General features: G+C 44.0%; 1 long non-coding RNA gene and 1 pseudogene across 1 annotated transcript in view; one reads left to right on the plus strand and one right to left on the minus strand.

The window, feature by feature from the left end:
• Window positions 1-24,883, plus strand: part of LOC132540788 (uncharacterized) — a 496,709-nt gene that overhangs the window by 440,366 nt on the left and 31,460 nt on the right. The gene's annotated exons all lie outside the window — the stretch shown is intronic.
• LOC132541064 (U6 spliceosomal RNA) lies at window positions 15,166-15,259 on the minus strand (annotated as a pseudogene).

The following is a 24,883-nucleotide window of genomic DNA, read 5'->3' on the forward strand; positions in this document are numbered from 1 at the left end:
GTCTAGACTGATAGTCACAGGAGGCTGTGCCAGGCCCACTCCCATGTCTTAATGACAGCTAAGATACATTCCAAGCCTGAATCTATTAATAGTTCAGTGGGTTTTTGTACTGTATGGTACTGTATATTTACCAAGGACTAGATTAATCCTCTTCTTTATATTTGCAAAGTTAGTCTGGGCTCACAGAGAGAACCGAAGTATATGTCTCTTTGCACAACTTTGCATGTTCTGTGGAAAGTCATAAAGACAAAAATCCCTCTTGACACATGTGCCCTTAACCTTAGCCAGTGAAGACTCAATCATATGTTTGACAGTGTTAAAGGCAGGACCGGAGGGACTAGGAATGTTCCTTCGTCCATCTGTCCGACCAGGTAGCTGTTTCTTCTGGGAGACAGAAGATCAATCCCGTGAACTATGGCCAGGTCCCAGCTCCAGGCTGTCTCGGCAGAAGGGACAGTGCTGTTAACTCCACAATGCAGGCCAGCATTTTGTAGATGTTATCTAATTTCAGACTCAAAGCAGCCCTGCAGGTTAACGATTATACCGCAAACTTGTAGATGAAGAAATTGAAGCAAAGAGAGACTAATAAACAGCAAGGGTCATGGAGCTAATGAGCAATTGTACAGTGATTTGAACTGAGGTCTACTTGAGTTTCAAGCCATCATTCTCATCACAGATAGACCGCCCTCACATTAGTGGATGACCCATTACCTAAACAGGACACACTAACAAACATGGAAGAGGACAGGCTTAATCACTTAACTACTCTGAGGTCTGAATCTCCTTAGCTAGGATGCTGTGAGCATCTAACAAGATAGAAAAATCATGGGGCAGTGATGCATCTAGTTAAGCACAAATATTACCAAATGCAAAGACCCAGGTTCAAGCCCCCACTCCTCACTTACAGGGGGGATGCCTCACGAATGGTGAAGCAGGTCTGCAGGTGTCTTTCTCTCCTTCTCTCTATCTCCCCATCCTCTCTCACTTCTCTCTGTCCTATTTAGTAAAAATTGGGGGGGGGGAGAAGAAGAAGAAGGAAGAAAAACCACTCTGTGTGCTATAAAACCTCTGTCTCCCTTGTGAAGGAAGCGTTTGTAATGGAGACGGTACCATTATCACAAAGTGTCAGCATCAGACTCCATGAGATGCTGGTACAGGCTTCCGCCCTGACTCCATGCCACCAGCAAAGGCCAGCAGAACTCCCTGGCTTCACGACTGTAATCTGCAAAAAATCATCCATCTGTGCCATGCTTCTGGTCAGCTAGAAGCCAGTGCTGCTGTCCTTTAATTATATGTGTCAGAAGCCACAGCTAATTAAGGGCAAGCTAAAACATTTGAAAGCAATCCCAGAGTGGCAGAGCATCTGACAGTGTGCTAAGCACTGCCACGTTACACAGAACACAGGGCAAATCGAACACAGCTGGGTATGGACCCAACACCCACCTTTCCTCAAAGACACATTCAGAAATGACAGGTCTGATTTCACTCAAAAAGAAAAAAAAAATCAGCTCCCTTTTCGCAAGACCTTCTGGAAATCATCTGCATGGCTCACTGCCCACTGATTTGGTTTTACAGAGGTACGGAGACTGGGAAAAACCGTGTGGGCAACTTTGGATGAGGTTTAGAGCGTGCAGATGCCAACCCTCCCTGGAGCTGCGAGGGGTCTGTGCGTGGGAGCTCTGACCCCAGCACGAGCCTCTGTCTGATAGACATTACCCAAAGTTCCACTCACCTCAGTGAGGCCCACCCAGCTCAGTGTGTGGCCACCTTGTTGTAACTAAGTCTTGACTCTATTAACCAGTTTAACCAGTTCACCCCTGTTTACTAGCCTGTTGAAATACTTGGGAAATGGCAGTGATCTTGTGTCCCTTAAACCTGAAGTAGTGCGCAAAGACCCACGTTCAAGCCCCTGGTCCCCACCTGCAGAGGGACAGCTTCACGAACAGTGAAGCAGGGCTGCAGGTGTGTCTCTGTCTCTCTCCTTCTCTGTCTTCCCTTTCCTTCTTGATTTCTGACTGTCTCTATCCAACAAATACAGATAATAAAAATAAGAATAAGAAAAAAATAAATGTATTAAAAATAAATAAATAAACCTGAAGCGTTTTTTGTTTGTTTTGTTTTGTCTTATCAGAATAGGCATCGCTATATTTGAAGCCTTCCTGTCCAAACACTCTGTGGCCTGAAGGTGGTGGAGAGCACATTCCAGATGCTTGAGCCTTGTGTTTGCTGCCATCCTATACCCATGGTCCTAATTTGTAGGGGAGGATGGGCCATGGACAGGGTATTTCCTCTACTCCAAGTCTTCCATTCTCATTCACTCACTGAGTGATGTGTAGGTTCGCTTGAACACCTACAGGTGTTCCAGTCTTTCCTGAGCCCTGGCTGGGTGCTGAGGAACAGAGACGATGAAATAGAGTTAACTTTTGAGGCAGTAGAGAAAGACAGGTGTGCCTTTTAAAAGAGCATTTAAAAGTGTGAGAGCACAGTGTTTCTATGCCTGAGAAGTCTCAGGTCTAATCCTCAGCACCACAAAAATCCAGATCTAAATGCTACTCTGGTTTCTGCTTGCTCCCACTCTCCTGCCGGGAGCCAAAACCTTAGCTAAGTCTCTCACATAACCGGTGAACGGACATTCTGATCATTGTAACTGCGATTACCATCTAACTGTTTGGAAAGTTGCTCACCCACCTCCCTCCCCCCACTACCTTAGCAGAACTTCCTCATGGTGTGTGCTTAAAATGCGGCTGTAAAATAAAATTTTCAGAGCTTGATCAGAAACCTGTCTTGCTCTCTATCTTCGTGTCTCTTGTCCCCTCCATTCTCTCGCCCCCTACCCTAGGTTTCCGTCGATAACCCCGCAGGCCGGGGCACTCTCCTTGTCTCTATATTTTCTATTTTCTCTCTCATAAAAATAAACAACTTGGGCGCCAGGTGGTAGTAGAATGGGTTAAGTGCACATGGCGCAAAGTGCAAGAACCAACGTAAGGATCCTGGTTTGAGCCCCCAGCTCCCCACCGGCATGGGAGTCACTTCACAAGTGGTGAGACAGGTCTGCAGGTGTCTATCTTTCTCTCCCCCTCTCTAACTTCCCCCCCTTCTTGATTTCTCGATGTCTTATCGAACAACAATGACAGCAATAACAACAATAATAATAACAACAATAATAATAACAGCAACAAAAAACAACAAGGGCAACAAAAGGGAAAAAACAGCCTCCAGGAGCAGTGGATTTGTAGTGCAGGCACTGAGCCCCAGTGATAACCCTAGAGGGGAAAAAATAAACAACCTGAAAAAAAAAGCCTGAAGGTAGGGATAGACAGCATAATGGTTATGCAAAGAGACTTTCATGCCCCAGGCTCCAAAGTCTCAAATTCAGTCCCCTACAACCACTACAAACAACAGCTGAGCAGTGCTCTGGTAAACAAAAAACAAAAAGAAAAGGGAGGGAGGGAAGAAGGGAGAGTGGGGGGTAGATAGCATAAAGATTATGCAAAGAGACTCTCATGCCCGAGGGTCCAAAGTCCCAGGTTCCATCCCCACCCCCCACCCCTACACAGAGTTGATCAGTATTCCGGTAATTAATAAATAAATAAATAAATAAATAACAATAAACAACTCTTTGAACACACACACACTAGGGAGGTGAGGGAGGAAGATGCCTAAACAATAAAGCAAACACTTTACCATGCTTAAGGACCCAGGTTTGAGCCTCCAGACACCATATGGGAATGTCACACCAAGGGAAATAGTCAAGAGCGGTGAAGCTGTGCTGTGCTGTCTCTCTCCCTCTCTGTCTCTGTTTCTCCCTCTCTGCTTTTCATGCTCTATCCGGAAAAAAAAAAAATTTAGTCCAGTGGGAGTAATGGAAGTGTTCGTGAACAAAGTGCCAGTGAAACCCTGAAGGGAAGGGGGAATCATTAGGTAATATTCTAAAGTTTCTCTCATAAAATAAATAGATAAATAAATGCCTTTATAAGAGCCTAAAATATTATTGTATGAAGAGGCCTGGGTCCCCCCCCCATAGTAGTATTTGGAATTTTTGTGTATTACTTATTTAAAAATACAAGCACAAGTTATCTATTGGCATGTCAGAGAAGTGTACTACCCCTTAAAAGGGAATATGAATCATAAGAAAAAACTATAAATAAGATGCTTAATAAACAATACATCTGTGGGTGTAATGTTGGGCTACAGCCACTGCTATTCTGGTTGTCAAATCAGAGTGGTGGCTAACTGTTTACAGGAGATGCCATTTGTGTGCTTCTCAAGGCCACACACCCCGACCCGACCCAGGACATTGCTGATTGTCCTGAAGTGGGGATGCTGCACATCTTACCACGCACACAGCACACTGGTAGTAAATAGCTTTTTGCTCAGTAATGACACTAGTACTGAGGCTGAGAAGCCCTGTCTTATACACAAAATTAAATTGCTCTGTCTGAAGTTGAAAAATACTACCATGATGCCAACCTGTCTTCCCTGGGCACATGACCTCACTAATGTGTCCTAGAACCCCACTTCCTCAGAGCCCTACCCCACTAGGGAAAGGCAGAGACAGGCTGGGGGTATGGATTGACCTGTCAACGTCCGTATCCAGCAGAGAAGCAACTACAGAAACCAGAACTCCCACCTTCTGCATTCCATTAAGAATTTTGGTCCATACTCCCAGAGGGATAAAGACTAGGGGACCCTCCAAAGGAGCCGATGGGATATGGGACTCCAGTGGTGGGAACTGTGTGGAATTGTGCCCCTCTTATCCCACAATCTTGCCTAGCATTATTAAATCACTAATTATGAAAAAACAAATTAAAAAGAAGTTGAAAAATAAGAAAACACAAAGCAGAGTTTGAACGGGAGTTGTTGTATTGCTCCAAAGTCAAAGACTCTGGGTGGGTGGGGGGGGAATGGCAGAGGAGGGGGTTGAATTGTTATGTGAAAAACTGAGAAATGTTACACATGTACAAACTACTGTATATTACTGTTGACTGTCAACCATTAATCCCCCCCAACAAAGAAAAAAGAAGAAATAATAATAACAAATTGCTCTGTCCTGCATGGCTTTTCTCTAATCAATAGAAGAACGGACGACTTTATTCCTCGCCAGGAAGTAGGGTCCCCAGCAAGCACTCTGCTCATGGCTGGGAAATGTTTACTTTCAATGGTGGTATTTTTATACAAATGACATCAATTCATCTGAAAGAGGGATAGAATGACAGGATGCAGGCATTAGGGACACCAAGTTCTTTCAAAAGGTCTGCTCTAGCTTTCACCTTATATCAAAATAAGAGTGCTGCTTGGATCAAGACCAAAATGGTACGTTTTCTTGACTTTCTACCAAAACTGGGAAGACGGCCAGGTCTAAGTCAGTTCTCAAAATACCCTGAAAAGAACGATTTGACCTAACCATGTACATCCTGAGTACATAAACATTACATTTAGCTTGATTATCCCATATAAGGGACAAAGACTTAGCTCAGGGGTAGAGCATAGGATTTGCAGGTTGAGGCCTCAGATTCAACACCATGAACTGAGCCAGAATTGAAAGGTATTCTCTCTCTCATAAAATAAATAAACAGATCTTTTTAAAAAGATCCCATAGGGGGAGTCGGGCTGTAGCGCAGCGGGTTAAACGCAGGTGATGCAAAGCGCAAGGATCAGCGTAAGGATCCCGGTTCAAGCCCCTGGCTCCCCACCTGCAGAGGAGTCACTTCAGAAGTGGTGAAGCAGGTCTGCAGGTGTCTATCTTTCTCTCCCCCTCTCTGTCTTCCCACCTCCTCTCTCCATTTCTCTCTGTCCTATCCAACAACGACAACAATAACCACAACAATAAAACATCAAGGGCAACAAAAGGGAATAAATAAATAAAAATAAATATTTTAAAAAGATCCCATAAAGGGAAGTCGCTTAGTACATAATATAATAGCATTAAACTAAAACTAAAATTGGAAAACCATAAATAAGGAAGTAAATATTAGAGGGATAACTAAAGGCAAAACCTTCCATATGAGCTTACACAACGGCTAATCCCACAAAGTCAAACCATCTAACTTCTCCCAGTGACTTCTGCCTATGAATGGGAACATCTCTTAATTGGTTTCCCAGTTGTCTCTCCAACTGTTTTTAGAAGACTCATTTATCATCTGTTAGTATCTTTGCTTGGCACTTTCATATTTTTATATCATGAACATTGGAATCAAATGATGCATATTTATCTTTTACTGTGGGACAAATTACCTCCCACCATCTCCAAACTTCAGCAGCTCAGAGGATGGTCATTGATGATCTTTCAGAGGTTCAGGAAACTGGGAAGCATTTATGTGAGTCATGTGTCTCACGATCTCTTGGGAGACTGCAATCAACAGTGCCAACAGAACTGGGCAAAAATAATTTCAACTTCCTTTTGGAGAGTTTCACTAGGCTAAGGAAGAAGATATGGGCATGCACCAGGTGTTGGCAGTGGGTACAGACAAGAAGCCCAGATGTGTAACAGCTGGTGAGATAAAGAAGTCTACCGGAGACCTGGGGTGGCGGCAGCAGAATTGTCTGGACAGCCAGGCAGAGGAAAGAAGGTAAAAGCAAGGTTGTAGGAAGTCATGCAGAGCAAGCAACTGTGGGCACCCCCAGGAATGAATGTGCAGGGCACAGACAGGAAAGGGGGTGCACAGGGAAATCTGGAGCTGTCGACAGCGTGGCAAGTACTTTCATGTATGGCGTCACCGAACTACACCAGGTATTATGGTGAGTGCTATGCTGATCAACGATCAAGACAAGTAATGACAAATAAAATATCCAGGTCCAGGAGGTGCTTCAGCAATAGAGCACACACCCTTCCACAGAGAAGACCCAGGGATCAAGCCCTAGCACTGCATGGGAGCACCATGAACAACTTCAAAGGAGCTGCAGGTGTAATAGAATAGTGCTTTGTTGATCTCTCTCTCTCTCTCTCTCTCTCTCTCTCTCTCTCTCTCTCCGTCTCTCTCTCTTTCCCTCTAGATTTATCGCTGGTGCATGGTGTCAACACTATGAATCCACTGCCCCTTGTTGGCCATTTTTTTTTCCCATTTGTACTGGCTAGGACAGAGAAATTGAGAAAGGAGGGGAAGATAGAAAGGGAGAGAGAAAGACACCTGCTGATCTGCTTCACCAATTGCAAAGCACCCCCCCCCCCCGCAAGTGGAGGGCTGGGTGACTCAAACTTGGATCCTTGTACAGATCCTTGCCCTTAATACTGTGTGTGCTTAACTGGGTGCGCCACTGCCTGGTCCCTGATGCCTTTCTATCTCTATCCCTCTGCTTCTCTCCATGTCTCTCTCTCTCTCTCTCCCTCTCTCTCCATTAAAAAATATAGAATAGAAATACTAGGCTATTGAGGGAGCTAATCAGAATTGCACATGCGAAAGGTGTTGAGTTTGTTCCCAGAGTTGCACAGATTTTTTTTTTTTTCAATTCGATAAATAAAGCACGTTTGTGGTGAGCACCAGACAGGAAGTACATCAAGGAAGAAGAATGGGGTGATGGGCAGCCGTGGCTGCTAGCAGGGCCTACCCCATTTCCTTCTCCCCATGCAACAGCTGACCTGCACCGGCTTTCTCTGTGACCTCACTCTCTGCAACTTGCTGCCTGAGGGCATCCTCTGACTGACCACAGAAGAGTGTTCCACCCATGTTCAGAGCAGGTGGGAAGTGCCAGGGAGATTTGAACCCAATTCGTTTCCCCTCAGGGAACAATTCTGTGTCTGTTCAGCATGACCACTCAAAGAGTCCCCAGTGGGGCCAACCTGCATCTGCCTACATTATCCCCTTTCCAGTTTTGATTCTGACTCCCCTTATTGCTTCCTGGAAAGAGACCAACACAGGCACTTCAGACAGATCCTTGCCTCCCCCAGCAGTGTCATACCAGAAGCCTTGGGTCATGGATTTACAAACTCTCCCTTGCCTCTGAGTTTCTACCTGGTGTAGGCTGTTCACTCAACAGTCTGTCCGGAAGCCTCCTTCTTATGCTCAGGATTTCAGCTTAGCTGTTGCCTCTGTGAAAATACTTCCCCTACCCATCATGTTCAGGAATTACTCCATAGTCCTTTAGTTGTCTGCAATCCCCTGTCACAGCCACAGTGACCATTCTATATTCCATCACTGTCTTCACCACAGAGAGTGTGAACTGCATTGAGAGCAATGACACAGGCTTATTTTACTGTTTAGCATGTAGTGGTAGTGTTGTAACAGTGGTGAAGCCAACCTATGTAGTAGATGGATGGATGGATGGATGGATGGATGGATGGATGGATGGATGGATGGACTGGTAGATGATTAGATTACTGGGTTGGTTGATGGGGTCTGGGGAGAGATGATGGATGATGGATAATCAGATGAATGAGTGGCCTCATTAGTATTTAGGATACTGGTAAGTACCTTCTATTTAAAGATGACCTCAGAATTTAGAAAAGCTTTATAGATGTCAATTATATGGAAAAAGATATTTGCATAAATCTTTATGTCATACTTTGAAGAAGACTGAGAAAAATTAACCAGTTGCAAAGAGTTAACAGAGATTACAGAGTTACAGAGATTACAGTTCTTAGCAACATCGCCCCGCCAGATATTCGTCGGGATGCGGCATCATCTAAGTTCATTTCCCACGTCTACGCTCGACCGGACCTGCCAATATACGCGGATATCTTCGCCCACCCTGTCCAATGCTTGACGTCTAGTCACCCAATCTGGTCCCCTACGCCTACACTGAACTTCTCTGTTCCAGACTCTTGGAAACAGAGCTGGCAGTCAGCTGAGGTAAAGAACAAACACCTCATCACAGACCCCTGCAAGCGTCAACCCGGCTTTGACCTAGCACGTTATGATTGGGCCCTCCTCAATCGCTATCGAACAGGCCATGGCCGGTGCGCCGCTATGTTCCATCACTGGGGAGCCAGAGACGACCCGAACTGCCCCTGCGGCTCCAGACAGACTATGACCCACATAGTCAACGACTGCCACCTCTCCAGATTCAAAGGAGGTCTCGAAACTTGACATCAGGCTCAACCTGACGCTGCTGACTGGCTACGGAAGAAGGGCAAACGCTAGAAGAAGAAGAACAGAGTTAATAACCAGATCTCTTGCTGTCTTTGAAAGCAGGGCTTTGTGTAATTGTAGATTTTTGATAGTTTCTATACTAGGAAGAAGAGATTTTTTTTCATTCATTATTTTTCTTTATTGGGGAGATTAATGGTTTATAGTGGTAGTAAAATACAGCAGTTTGTACATGTGTAACATTTCTGTTTTCCATATAGCCGTCTAAACTACCACCCCCCCAACTCCCCCTCTGCCATCATGTCCCAGGACTTGAACACCCCCACTTGCACCCCCAGAGTCTTTTGCTTTGGTGCAGTGCACCAAACCCAGTCCAAGTTCTGCTTTGTGTTTTCCTTCTGATCTTTTTTGATTATTTTTTAAATATTTATTTATTTATTCCCTTTTGTTGCCCTTGTTGCTTTATTGTTGTAGCTATTATTGATGCCGTCATTGTCGGATAGGACAGAGAGAAATGGAGAGAGGAGGGGAAGACAGAGAGGGGGAGAGAAAGACAGACACCTGCAGACCTGCTTCACCGCCTGTGAAGCGACTCCCCTGCAGGTGGGGAGCCGGGGGCTCGAACCGGGATCCTTACGCCGGTCCTTGCGCTTTGCGCCACCTGCGCTTAACCCGCTGTGCTACCGCCAGACACCCTTCCCTTCTGTTCTTATCTTTCAGCTTCTGTCCATGCGAAGAGATCTTTTTTAAAGTCAGAAGGGCTGTAGATGGGAATCTAAAGTATGTCACAGAACAAGGGGTGGGGGTGGGGGACAAAAACCTAAAATGAGAACAGAGAGTAGATAGAGAGAACCCAGAAATGTGGGCAGGTCAAAGGACACTAAGTGGTTTTGAACGTCAACTTGGATCTGAGTCCTGAGGGAGAGGCAGGCTCAAGGACGCTGCCAACTGACTCCGACCAACAATTATGTCTGCGTACCTGGTCCTGCTCCTGAGTATCGAGAGCTCCAAACAAGCAAACGATTCAAAGTGCAGTTAAATGCATTCTAGCTGTCTCATAGCCCATCAGCACCAGGCAAATTTTAAAGAAATCGACCCAATCCCAATGTAATTTAAAATAAGATTACTATTCTTTTACCACATACTGTTGGGGAAAAAAAACATAAAGAATTTACATTCATAATGGAAAACAAAACAAAACCTGGTCCTCCACACGCAGGGGGAAAGCTTCACAACTGGCACAGCAGGGCTGCAAGTGTCTCTCTTTCCCTCTCTACCTTCCCTCCCTTCTCAGTTTCTGTCTCTATCCAATAATAAATAAATAATTTAAAGAATTCTTGTAATCTCCCATGTGTCCCATTTGAAAGGTCTTGTGAACACCTGACTTTCCCAAAATATTGTGTCCTTTGTGCTCCTAGCTCCTCTCAGACTCACCGTCACCAGCTTGCTCAGATTATTTCTCTCTCCTCAGCCCTAAGTGCTTCAGCATTTCTTAAGTTATTTGGGGCTTGATGTTTTGTTTTGCTGTGCTGTATATTATTTTGTTCTGTTTTTGTTTCCAGTTGTCCTGTTCCAATATTTCCTGGGTTTGATTGAGTAAAGTTCAGAGTTAGCCAGGAATCTGCCCCAAGAATCTTTCCATTCCCCATCGACCCTCTCCCCCATCACCTCACATTCTGTCCTGGTGATGCTGATCACAGAGAAGACTACAAGGGCCCTAAGAATTAGTGTGGTTTCTTTTCCCCTAGTCACAAAAATGATCCCTTGACTCTGGTTTCAACTTGCTGAGACCTAAACACAGTCTTTTCTAATCCAAATATTCATATGCACTTAACCTTAAATGGAAACCACCACCAGAAAAGAAAAAAAAAAATCCATTCTCCTTGTGGGCCATTTCACTTTGCATAATCCCTCAAGTTCCTTTCACTTTGCTGCAAATGGCAAAATCCCTTTTCTATAGTTGAATATTATTTTTTTAAATATATTTTTATTTACTCATGAAGAAGATAGGCAGGAAGAAAGAACCAGACATCCTCTGGTACATGTGCTGCTGGGGATTGAACTCAGGACCTTATGCTTAAGGGTCCTGTGCTTTATCCACTGCACCATCTCCCGGACCACCTGAATATTAATTTTTTTGTGTATAAAACCATGCAGTCAAGGGGCTGGGCAGTAGTGCAGCTGGTTAAGCATACATGACTCGAAGCGCAAAGAGGGGAGTAAGGATCCTGGTTCGAGCCCCCGGCTCCCCACCTGCAGGGGAGTCGCTTCACAGGTGGTGAAGCAGGTCTGCAGGTGTCTATCTTTCTCTCCCCCTCTCTGTTTTCCCCTCCTCTCTCCATTTCTCTCTGTCCTATCCAACAACAATGACAACAAAAATAATATTAACAACAATAATGATAAACAACAAGGTCAAAAAAGGGAAAAAATTAGCCTCCAGTAGCAGCGGGTTTGTAGTGCAGGCACTGAGCCCCAAAAATAACCCTGAAGGCAAAACAGAGGAAGAAAGAAAGAAAAAAAAAAGAAAGAAAGAAAGAAAGAAAGAAAGAAAGAAAGAAAGAAGAAAGAAGGGAAGATGAAGTCATCTATCAGTAGGCACTTTGGTTGTTTCCATCTCTTAGTTGTAAATAGCAGCGCCATATACAAGCAGGACAAGGAGACATCTATGGCCAGTGCCCACAGGAAATTCAGGACGAAATTTGGCAAACACATGGCCTGTCTTTTGCAGTAGCTCTGCCTTTGTTTCTTGCTTATAAAAATCTTTTCCCACCTTCAAAGGACTGATCTGCTTCTCCCATATCCCCTTACTGTGCTTCCAAGCAGTGTCTTTCTGTTTCATCCAACTGCAGTCTATTTTGAGAATACACTAAGGATCTCAATGGATAACCACTTATCAAGAAACCTCTAACTGAATGGTTCTTTCCCTAATGTTTTTTGGTTTGTTTCTTTTTTTCTCTTCCTTTTTTTTTTTTTTGTTTGTTTTCTGTTGTTGCCAAGGCTTCCTTACTTTGGGCTGATTTTTTTTTTTCCAATAGAGAGAGGGAAAGAGGGGGTGGGGGAGAGAAAGACTCCGTGGCATCACAGTTTCCTCCAGTGCTATAGGATTCCCATGTTGTACACCAGGGACTCGAACCTGGGTCCAGTGCATATCAGAGCAGGCACCTTCCCAGATGAGTTATCTCACCGACCCCATGTGCTGTTTCCTTATTCCTCCTCCCCTACTGAGATAAAATGGACAAACCTTGCACACATTTCTGGTGTACAATATGGAGGGCCCCATAAGAGTACGCATCACTGCAAAATGAGCCACTGGATATATCAAGCTCGCTTACATCACCAGATACAGTTACACAATTACTTTCTAGTGATGAGAACTTTGAAGATCTACTGTCTTAGCAGCTTTGAAACCTGCAATGCAGCATTCAACGCAGCATTCTGAACCATGGCCCCCGTGTTGTACACTGTATCCACCAGGACCTCCTTTAAAACCAGAAATGTTTACCCATATACTTCCTGTCAAAACTGATTGTTTATGTATCAGTGGTTCTGTTTATGAACTCTCATCTATATCATTTATGTATCTGTCATTTCTGAATCAACACCCCATCACTTCAAAGTTATTCTGGCTTTATAGCATGTCTTCATGTAGCCAGTTCTTTTTTCTTCCCCCACTTTCTTCCTTTTCTTCCTCCAGGGTTATCACTGGGGTTCAGTGCTGACACTTCGAATCCATGGCTCCGGTCATTTTATTTGATAGGACAGAGAGAAACTGAGATAGGAAGGAAAGATAGAGAGGGAGAGAAAGATAGACACCTGCAAACCTGCTTCTCCGCCTGTGAAGCATCCCCTCTGCAGGTGGGGAGCCAGGGGCTTGAACCGGATCCTTGTGCGGGTCCTTGAGCTTCATACTATGTGTGCTTAACTGGGTGCACTGCCCCCAGCCCCTTCATTTTCTTTCTAAAATTCTCTGGACTAATCACACAGATTTCCATTGTCTGCATCAACCCCATCATTTAAAATACTTCAAGACCTTGTTATATGATCATCTATTGAAGAGTGAGCTCTTCAGGCTTTTGCCCACCCGCCATGGCCTTGCGCATAGCTGACATCTTACTGACATTCACATTTACTTCCCCAAGGTAATTCTCGGAAGTGAAACTTCTCAATCAAAGGCTCTAGTATGTGTAACATTCTCATCATGTGCTATCAAATTGTCCTCTCAATTACATTTCTTCCAGCAACACATTACAGGAGTTTTTTGTACACTCTGAGTATTATAATCTTTTAAAAATACTGGATCTGAATAATATTTTATTTTGAATTCAAGTAAGGTTGGACTATGTTACTGACTGCTGTCATTTCTCTCTTGAATTGTTTGCTTGTGTCTTCATTGTCAACGATCATTAATGATAAAGACCTTACTCAGGAGCCAGGTAGTTGAGCACAGACATTACAGTGCACAAGGACCCGGGTTCAAAGCCCCTGGTCCACACCTGCAGGGGGAAAGCTTCACAAGTGGTGAAGTAGAGCTTCAAGTGTCTCTGTCTCTCTCCCTCTATCTTCTCCTTCCTTCTCAGTTTCTGTCTCTATCTAATAATAAATAAATAAAATAATAGGAAAAAAAAAAGAAAGTTGATTTGCTTTAAGTAAACCAGTCCATATTGGCTTCCATATGGCCCATGACCTGTGAGCCCCAGATTTGCCTATGGCTCCATAACAGACCATGTTGTCAATATGGAAGTTATGAAGTGCCCCAGCCTCCTGGAACATCCATTTCTGGGCAAATTAACCATGGGCAATCTAGCTATCTGAAGCGCTGGGTGGTGGGGGGTGGGGGAGGGGGGTCACGCAGAGCTCACACAAAACAAAGCTTCCCCTACATGAGGTCACCTGACCCTAGTGAGTGATTCTTCCCTGCTGCACGCTGTGCACATTGGCCAGAGGATGACGGCCTGGCCTCCACATCACAGCTCTGTGCCCGGTGCTTGCTGTGACCCAACCCGTCTGAGTCTGGAAAGCTCCCTCCCCGCATCTTCAAGGGATTCAACAAGCTTCATGAAAGTCTGATGACCTCCTTATTTAATCTCTGGAGTGAGACCCATAAACAAGTGACGGTGGATTCTTGAGGGGCCTCCATGATGGCGGACAGACTCGAGGACCCTTCATACTCAGTCTTGTCATGCACAGAAACTCTTCACAATGTCACTCTCCAGCAGACCAAACGGTAGAAGGGAAGGGGTTGCCAACTGCCTCTGCCCACTTGAGTCATGAAGGGAAGAGAAGGTGAGGTGGGTGAACAGAGGTCTGGGAAGACTGAATACAGAGATGTGATTTCTCACCCGGAAAACTCTTCAGGCTAGCTGCTGACCCGCTTGGGCCTATCCTTTGTCCAACTATGATGAACATTCTGAAAAGGCCTGTTGTCAAATTCTTCTGCTGTTTTGCAATATCAACAGACACGATGCTTGAAGTGGCAAATGAGGCAGTCTTTGACAAAGCCCCATTGTCCCCATAAGGCCAAGTGAGTCAGATGCACTTGGAAAGGCGAAAGAGGTCCCAGAGATTTGGGTCGCCTGCCCTGGTGCCTGGTAAAGGGGGGAAGCTCAGAGCTGGAATGTTCCAGCTCCCTCACCGATGAATCGGGTCTACTCACCCTGTTGGAAAAAGAGCTTTGGGTTTTTGGAACAAACCATCAAACAGGAAGGTTTAATCCTAAGGCTCAGGAAAACCTTCCTGCTTGATGTTTTGGCTATTCTAGGTATTTTCTGGTTCCAGATAAATGTTTATAACTTTTGTTCTATCCTCAAAAAAAAAAAAAAGTGAGACTTTGATGGGGATTGCATTCAAATCGTATATGGTTCTGGGCAGAATATTCATTGTGATGATGTTAATTTTTACAGTCCATGAACATGGAATATTTTTCCACTTCTTTGTGTCTTTTTCTATTTCCTTGAATTTTTAGTATACAAATCTTTCGCTTCTTTTGTTAGATTTATTCCTAGATCTTTTACTGTTTGTTTGTTTGTTTGTTTGTTTTTTGCTGCTATCATGAATGGGATTGATTTCCGGATTGTTTCTTCTTCCGACCGAGTGTTTGCATAAAGGAACGCCACTGATTTTTGAATGCTAATTTTGTAACCTGAAAAATATGGAACACTTCATGTATTTGCATGTCATCCTTGCACAGGGGCCATGTACCATTTCAATTAGAGTATATGTGCTGCCAAAGTGAGCACTGCCACCACATTTTAAAGGTGGCCAGCCAATACGATGCTTCGTTCTTCGAGACAGGAGCAGGAGGACCAGTAAAGGAGCTCCCCTACAGAGAGGATATAACAGCATTGCTCTCAGCAAAGTCACATGCGTGCCAGACTTCTGTGTGGTGTCATCAGACTCCCCAGAGAACCAGCCTCCTTCTCTGTCTCTGCCTGTACTTATATTTGTCAGTCTACCCTGAGAGATATTATAAGGAACTGGTTCAGACAGTGGTGGGCACTGACAAAAATTCACAAGAAGGCCAGCAGACTGGGAATTCAGCTGAAAGCTGACATTGCAGCTTCGAGTCTGAAGGTAGAGGAGTCTGACAGAACTGTCTAGCTGCAAATCCCTTCTTTAAAAAAATAAAAATTAAAGAACTTGGTTTTTTTGTTTATAAAGTCTTCAACTGGTAGCATGAGGCCCACCCACATTACTCGGTGAAGAGGGTAGCAAGTTTTAATTAAATTCAAGTGAGGCTGGGGAGATAGCATAATGGTTATACAAAAAAAAAAAAAAAAAAAAAACCCAGAAGCTCCAAAGTCAAAGGTTCAGTTTGCAGCACCACAACATATCAGAGCTCAAAAGTGCTCTGGGGAAAAAATACACACAAGTGAGCACAAATCTTCAACAATTCTACAAAATGCCTTCATATAAACATTTATACAGGTGTTGGCCTGATTGTCTTGGTGTTTCATTGCTGCAGAATAAACCCCCCCAGTGCTTGTACTCACTTGTCTGGCTTTTGGATAGAGTATAATGGCAAGTGACTCATGCTTCTCTTAGTGTTCTCTTTCCAGAATGGTCCAGGGGAGAGACACCTGCAGCTCTGCTTCACCACTCATGAAGCTTTTCCCTCTGCAGGTGGGGACCAGGGGCTTGAATCTGGGTCCTTGTGCACTGTAATGTGTGCACTCAACCAGGTGCACCACCACTGGGCCCCATGGTGGCTGGACTTCTTACAAGACAGCTGAGGTCACAAAGACAGTGGATCATAAATGCACTCAGCACACAAAACAAAATGGCAATTCTGTGAGCTTGTGGAAGTGCTGATTCACCTGGTTGTGGAAACCATTTCACAATATACATGTCTAGTAAATCTTAACCTCACAGTTTAAATTTACCATTATATCAATCTGATCTCAACAAAGCTGCAGGGGCGGAATAAAAATGATTTTTATAAAAGACAGCTGGAGGTTCCCAGAGTAAGTGAGTCCCAAGAAAGAAGGGCACAGTTGTGTGGCCTCTTCCACTCAAGCCTGGGGTCACCCAATACCACACAGGCCCACCCCGGTTCAAGAAAGGCCACAAGGAATCTGAGGACATGTGTTCAAATGACCACAGGAAGCTTGGTCCTCTGTGATCTGACTCTCTCCCAGATCTGAGCGTAATTACAGATCTGTCTTCCTGCAGGGCCATTCCCTCAGCAAGGATATCACATCGCCTTCACGTCAGGAAAGGGGTGGAGGGAGGTCTCTGGAAACGGTGTTTTTCTTTTTCACTCCTAAATCTTTCAAGTCTCATGGCCATTGCTTCAGTTTTCACAGATGGGCCCCTAAATTCAGCTGTAACTGCATTTTGAGAAGCCAGTATTTCTAACTTGGCATTTGATGTCTAGTTGCAATCATCCTGTGGAATGATCCTATTAACACATCTGGATAAGATTTGGACTGGGGACACATGTCTCCATTTGAATTAATTTTTTTCTTCCATCTGCTCAGAGCCAATAAAAGCAGCATTCTACACTAGCAACCTAGAGGCCCAAAGTCTTACTACAGCATGAGGTTTTTTTGGTGTTTTGTTTTGTTTTACCAGAGCACTGGTCAGCTCTGGTTTATGGTGGTAGGGGAACTGAACCTGGGACTTTACAGCCTCAGGCATGAGCATCTCTTTGCATAACCATTACGCTAGCTACCCCTGCCTAGCATGAATGTTTTAAAATTCCCACTCTATTGGACACCTCAGTGAAAGTGACAGAAAGCAAAATGCAGACTATAATTTTTTGTTTCACCATTGAGTTCTACATCAGTGTTCCTTATTTGTAAACAAAACCACCCCAAAAGTTAGTGACCTAAACAACAAACTGTATTTTCATGCTGAGCTGACTTCTACTGGTCTTGCTTGGGATCACTCACAGCTAAATTCAGTTAACAGAGAGTGTAGACTAACGAACTGTGTGTTGATGGTGGCAGGACCTCCGCTACCTGCCTGAACAGTCTTCCCTTTCACAACTTTCCTGAATCCCAGGAGAGTTCTCAATTTAGTGTGTTTCAGTGACCCTCCATATGTCTCTCCCATTGTACTTCCTTAACCTATAGATTTCTCAGTCAAATAGTGCAGATCCATTGTCTTGTCCTCTTCATCTGCATAACCTCTGTTTCTGCCATGAATATATAGCCACCCTCTTTGTTTGGAGTAAGGGAATGGGGTTGTTGTTTAATGCAGTACTAAAACAGATGTATACATAACTATTGAGTCAACTTTCTAGCCCTTTTTTTTTCCTTTTCTTTCTTTCTTTCTTTCTTTCTTTCTTTTTTTTTTTTTTTAAGAGAGAGAGCAGGCCAGTGAAATGTCTCACTTGGGTAGTAGGCTGCTTTTACCATGTGGGCTAGAGCCCAGCCCCCATGGCGTTGAAAGAAGCGTCAGTGCTGTGGTCTCTCACTCCCTCTGCCTCTCTGTGGCCATTAAAAAGAAGACACAAAGTAAGGGATGGAGAGGCTATGGAATAACAGCAGACTTGCTCTCCCCAGTCAACTAGAAAAAGAAGTGAAAAACACCTGAAAGACAAGAAAATACAACCAAGATTTCTTTGGAAACTCACCAAGCCATAGGTGAATAGACCCATATGGCTCCCGGACAGGACAGGGATGAGGGGGAGCTTCCTGGCTGGCACCAAAATGGAGAGTGAAAGCTGAGGCTCGCTACTTTCTGGCTCTGAAGTAAAGCAACAAAAGGAAAATCGCCTAAGCCACAGGTGCGTACAGACTCGTGTGACTTAAGGACAGAAAGGGGTTGAAGAGAGTCGGGCGGTGCGCAGTGGGTTTAGCGCACAGGACCCGTGTAAGGATCCGGGTGGAGCCCCGGCTCCCCACCTGCAGAGGAGTCACTTCACAAGCGGTGAAGCAGGTCTCTAGGTGTCTGTCTTTTTCTTCCCCTCTCTGTTTTCCCCTCCTCTCTCGATTTCTCTCTGTCCTATCCAACAAGAGCAGCAATGACAACAACAATAAACACAACAGCAAGGGCAACAAATAAAGTAGGGGGGAGTTATGGCCTCCAAGAACAGTGGATTCCTAGTGCAGGCACCTAGCCCCAGTGATAACCCTGGAGGCAAAAAAAAAAGGGGGGGGTGGGTAGGTTGAAGGAGCCATTCTCAGGTCTAAAAGCTGATGCTTAGGGAAGGCTGGCATCAACTTAGGAGACTGGCAGCTGAGCCACACCACTTCTGGATCCGAGTTTAAGCAACAAAGAACAAATGTCACCTAAAAACTCACCAATTTACAGCTGTGACTTCTTGAGTTTCCAATGATGTTGCCCCACAGAGGCTGGAACAGCAGCAGGGAGACCTGATATTGACATCAGTCAGGTGTCTACCAGGTTCAGCTATTCAGCTGAAGGAAGCGTCAATTTGGAATGTTTTATTTTATTCCTATCTCCCAACCATCTCCTTCCTTCAGCAAAGACTCCTAAAATTATTGGGGAAAAAAAAAAGATCCAGCTTTTTGAGGGTGGTGTGACATTTGGGTTAACCAAGTGTCTGTGGCATGGCACAGCCACCCACACGGAGGGGGCTTTGAGGCGAGAGATGAGATGGTCCATGTTGAAGATGGTCCCCAGGGGTCACTGCAGGAGTCTAGAGTACTCCATCTGGCTCAGGGATTGGTTGCCCCTGAATGCCTGCAAAGTGAATTCAATAGACTAAATCATATTTCTACATTGATTTCCATGATGAAATCAGAAATTCTTTCCCATGAAAACAGTTTTAGCCACCAGTTATAATAAGACATTATACTTTAAAATGTTGCTACTTTAGAATGAAAATTACAGTCTTCCCAGGAAACCAACTAAAAATGAACTATAAAGCACATGTTCTCTATTAAAGAAAAATAAGGGGTCCTGTCAGCTATTCACTTGGGTAAAATTCACACAAGGGCAGAGTATCTCCATTTGTGTACATATATTTTCACTGACTTAGCACTGGTTTCTAATACTATTAAATTTCAGGGATATAGCTCTACATTTTTTATGTGTATAAGTCTCACTACACCCACGACAAAAGTCCAATGCCATCCTATCAAAAAGATTTCCCTGGGGTAGGGCCTAGATAGCTGAATAGAAAGGTCTGTTTTGACTAGGGGTATGGATCGACCTTCCAACGCCCATGTCCAGCAGAGAAGCAATTACAGAAGCCAAAACGCCCACCTTCTTCATCCCAAAAAGAATTTTGGTCCATGCTCCCAGTGGGGGAGAAATGATAGAGGAGGGACCGGTGGCGGCGCACCTGGTTGAGTGCACAGGTTACAGTGCACAAGGACCCAGTTTCAAGCCCCGATCCCCACCTGCAGGGAGAAAGCTTTGCAAGTGGTAAAGCAGGGCTGCAGATGTCTCTCTGTCTCTCTCCCTCTCTGTTACCCCCTTCCCATCTCAATTCCTGGCAGTCTCTCTCCAATAAATAAATAAAGATAATTTTTTTAAAAAATTAAAAAGTAAAGAAATGATAGGGGAAAGCTGACCAGAGAACTCTGAACTCCAACTCCATTGGGACTCGAGAAGAGGCAAAAAGAAAGGACACTCTGAAGTAGTAATAGGTATAGGTGTGACTTGAAAAAGAAGAGGAGACATTATCATGGGGAGAGGAAAGGGCAGATATATACAAATATAGACAGATAGTTGTAGAAATCATAGTTAACCCATATCTGGAACCTGGGGAGAACTACTGTAGCTTCCAATGGAGAGAATGGAGATACAGAACTCTGGTGGTGAGAACAGTGTGAAATTATACGTCTATCTTATAATTTTGTAGATCAATATTAAATCACTAATAGAATTTTTAAAAAAAGAACTGTTTTCCTTCAGTACCATAATAGCAGTAAAGCCACAGCACATGTGGAAAAGCCTAAATAGAAAGAGACTTGAATCTTAAACAATCTCTCACAGCAAGAGATAAAGATCTCAGCGTTCAGGTGGTGAGGTGCAGAGTCGCCCTCACCAAAGGTAGAAAGTTCTGCACGTGACCATCAGCCACAATCCGGAAGCGAAGTGTAAAATTCAGAGCTGTGCTCTGGCAAGCAGTGGACAAGCTAAACTGAAATGCCACCACCCCAATCTGATTACAATTTTGTGCCAACAACTTTGCAACAGGGAGAAGTGGAAAATAAAAGCTATCAATCACATGGAAACTTCAGTGGCCACCATAGCAGTTTGCCAAAAAAGCAGCTCTGATGGATGAAGCCATATTGTAAATCAGTTTCTTCCAGCTAAGACATCAGCCTTCTCCTGACATCTGACTGGAACTTGGTATTGGCTCTCCTAGGCCTCCAGCGTGCTGGCTGTAGATTCTGGAACTTCTCAGCATTCATAAGTTCATATGCTGTAGAGCTAGCCAAGTGCAGCGGTGAACAGTCATGAGCCATTATAATAACTGAGTAGGGGCTGAAGCTAAGACAGAGGCTGATCTTAACAGTTGCCTCTACTACCAGATGGCTTCACTCACATGTGGAATCTAGAGATCTGATACACCATGAACTTGAAGGAAAAGGGAGAGGGAGAGGGAGAGGGAGAGGGAGAGGGAGAGGGAGAGGGAGAGGGAGAGGGAGAGGGAGAGGGAGAGGGAGAGGGAGAGGGAGAGGGAGAAGGAGAAGGAGAAGGAGAAGGAGAAGGAGAAGGAGAAGGAGAAGGAGAAAAAGAAGCATGCAGGCAAACTGTTTCTAAGACTCATGAAAACTATAGAGGTTATCTCTGGGAGGTAGGAAGGTGGGAATACAGAACTCCAGTGGGAGGTATGGTGTGGAACAATACAGTGGAATCTTAACAATCTTGTAACCTTGTATTAATCACAAATTTAAAAACTTTAAATTCAAAAAATAAAATCAAAGATGTCTCTTCAATTTCAAAAGAAGGATCATTGTTTTGGTTGCAATAGACCAAAGAGTAGCTGCCTGGAGCTATCAGGACACGGCCATTCACAATTCTGAGCCACAGAGTTGGGATTACCATCTGTGGGTTTTAGTGACAGAGCTTTCACCCAGAATGTGCCTTGTTATATTCTGGATTTGCCTAGAACCCCATCCTTCTCCCTTGCCTAGAACTCCTTCCTTCTTCCTATCTCTCCCTTTTGTAATGAGCTACCCATTGTTTTATGGAAGCACATAGGTTTCTGGTTTCAAAGTTTGCAACTGGAGAATAATTTTGCCTCAGTATGAAACTTGTCTCTAGTGTCTGAGAGAAATAACAACATATTCAGATGACTTTGGAGACCATTAATATGGAATAAATGAGTTCTGTGTTTAAAAAAAAAAAAGGCGTTAAGTTAGTGGTTTGGTAGGAAGAGTACTAAGACCAAGTTGTGCCCTCCCAAAATTCATACATTGAGCCCCTAACCTCCAGTGTAACGCATTTATAGAGACGTCTTTGGCGGGGGTGATTAGGGGTAGGTGAAGTTACGAGGGTGGATCTATGACGAACAAAAGTCCCCAGAGAGCTAACTCTCTGCTGAGTGAGTACGAATTGTTCTTGAGTACTAGATAGAGCAGGAAACTCTCTGGGGTCTCTTTTAGAAGGGCACTCATCCTTCTCAGGACACACCATCCTCATGATTCATGACCCCATCTTCTCCCACAGGCTCTGCCTCCTAATTCCACCACATCAGGGGTTAAGATTTAGCATGTGAATTTAGGGCATGAGGGGATACAAATCTTGGATGGATCTTCCCTGCCACACAGGCCTGACAAAAACTAGAGTGTTTCACCCAGTTTATATGCTGGGTCAGCTGCCGTGTCCTCTGGAGACAGAAGACCCCACAATGACCTGAGAGTCCCATTCTAGCTCTGTGACCACTCGCATTGGTAGAATTTTTGGCAGGCAAAGTATGTTTTGAAAGGAGAATGACTTGAAATTTGTATTGATTCTTTAGTGAACGCTTATCTAATAAAATGTACTCAACATGTAGAAAAAAGAAAACCACCCCTAATTTGTTAACCTTTTGGACCTTATGTAAAGCTCAGCTTTGCATAATGTGCTGTGTTCAGAGCAGGGAACCTCACCCAACATCCCCCACAGCATTTTCTCTGGAAGCAAATGACTTAAGAGTGGTCAGACAGGCAAATCCTTTTCCATCCAAGTGTCCATTTCAGCCTGAACTTCTGCTTGAAAGAATGTTGACCTTGTAGACTTCTTTGCTAAGTGGCTGTATCCCATTTATTTCTCTAAGTCAAAATCATTGCTTAACCACATTTATCAGCAGTGGCAGAGTGATAGATAAAGTAGAGGTTATGCATTAAATTATGCATTAATGGAAGAAATACATCATCATAATCCAACCCCTGAGTCACTAACTACTTAAGAAACTAGAATCTTGGACAATAAATAGGGAAAATATTTACAGTCAACATTTTAATTACATGACTATCACATACTAATTCACAAGAAAAAAAAGGGGGGGCCGGTTGGTGGCACACCTGGTTGAGCACACATGTTGCAATGTGAAAGTACCCAGGTTCAAGCCCCCAGTCCCCACCTGCAGGGGGAAAGTTTTACGAGTGGTTGAAGCAGGGTTGCAGGTGTCTTTCTGTCTCTCCCTCTCTGTCTCCCCCTTCCTCTCAATTTCTGACTATATTTATCCAATAAATAAGTAAATAAAGATAGTAAGAAAAAAGAAACCCTGTCACTTTAATTGTCGAACTGCCCCGGAGACATAGTCCTAAGACATTCCTGCACAACCCACTGCTCATTGCTGGAGATGGACAGTGCATGGCCCCTCCTTGCTGACCTTCATGGTCCTCACTGCCCCCTTATTCTTATTCTTCCTACCCAACCCCAGACCATATCCCATTGACCACTTAAGAATGTCACTCTTGGGAGTCGGGCGGTAGCACAGAGGGTTAAGCGCAGGTGGCGCTAAGCACAAGGACCAGTGTAAGGATCCCGGTTCGAGCCCCCGGCTCCCCACCTGCAGGGGAGTCGCTTCACAAGCGGTGAAACAGGACTGCAGGTGTTTATCTCTCTCTCCCCTTCTTTGTCTTCCCCCCCTCTCTCCATTTCTCTCTGTCCTATCCAACAACAACGACATCAACAACAACTACAACAATAAAACAACAAGGGCAACAAAAGGGAATTAATTAATTAATTAATTAATTTTTAAAAAAGAATGTCACTCTTTGGGGCTTATGTAAGTCTTTGTATTCCCAGAATCCCCACTGGAGTCAAGAATTCCACCTCAGCTCCATGGAGACACAACTCAAAATAGAGCATAACACTTGGCCAACTTGTCCCGATTCCCCACAAAGCTGGAGGTAGAGATAATTCAAGGAGCTGTAAGCACATAATCAAGAGACTATGTCACCATGAAAAAAAATAATTCAACATCAACATTCATCAGGAAATTATAAATTAAAACCCACAGGAGCTATCACTACACACCCACCAGAAGGACTAAAAATAAAACATCGACTTAGGACACCGTGGTGAGAATGTAGAGAGTCAAACCCTGTGTTCTGCTGGTGGACACGTTAGATTTAAGGAAAGATCTGGAAGCTTCATGTAAAGCAATATATTTATTGTGTAAATAATTATTTATGGTGTGTAAAATATAGCAATTTCGGTATTAATGTTCAATTAGAGAGATGACTTAGAATAATAGAGAGATTAAAAAAAAAACAAAAGATCTTTACAAGAATATTCACAAGTTAAAGAGATAGTTCACCAGGTAGGGTGCCTGCATTACCATGTGCACAATGCAGGTTTATGCCCTGGCACCTGAAAGGGACTATGGCACTGGAGGAAGTTCTGGTGCTGTGGGGTGTGTGTGTGTGTGCCCCTTTATCTGATTGAAAAAGTGCCCCCAGAGTGGTGAAATCACTCAGCCATAAGGCCTCCTCCCTACATAAATAAACTAACTGATTAAGTAAAAACATTCACATCCGTGATCCAGGAGGTGGCACAATGGATAAAGCACTGGATTCTCAAGCATGAGGTCCCAAGTTCAATCCCCAGCAGCACATGTACCAGAGTGATATCTGGTTCTTTCTCTCTCTCTTCCTATCATTCTCATTAGTAAATAAATAAAATATTTTTTAAAAAATTCACATCCTCTTTATTTATAATTGCCAAAACCAGCCCAAACACCCACAAATTGGACAGTAGTGTAGTTCCATAATGAAATGCTTCTCAGCCACAAGATGGAGCCATCAACCGAGACACCTAGCATGAATAAGTATCAAGACATCTTGTGAGTGAACAGAACAAGCATAGATTCCAAATTTATGGACTGATTAAACACAGAAGCTAACTTATAGAGGAAAAAATCAGATCAGCTATTGCTTCCAGTTCTTCTTCTTCTAGCGTTTGCCCTTCTTCCGTAGCCAGTCAACAGCGTCAGGTTGAGCCTGATG

Source organism: Erinaceus europaeus, chromosome 10, assembly GCF_950295315.1.
Source record: "Erinaceus europaeus chromosome 10, mEriEur2.1, whole genome shotgun sequence".
Lineage (NCBI taxonomy): Eukaryota > Metazoa > Chordata > Mammalia > Eulipotyphla > Erinaceidae > Erinaceus > Erinaceus europaeus.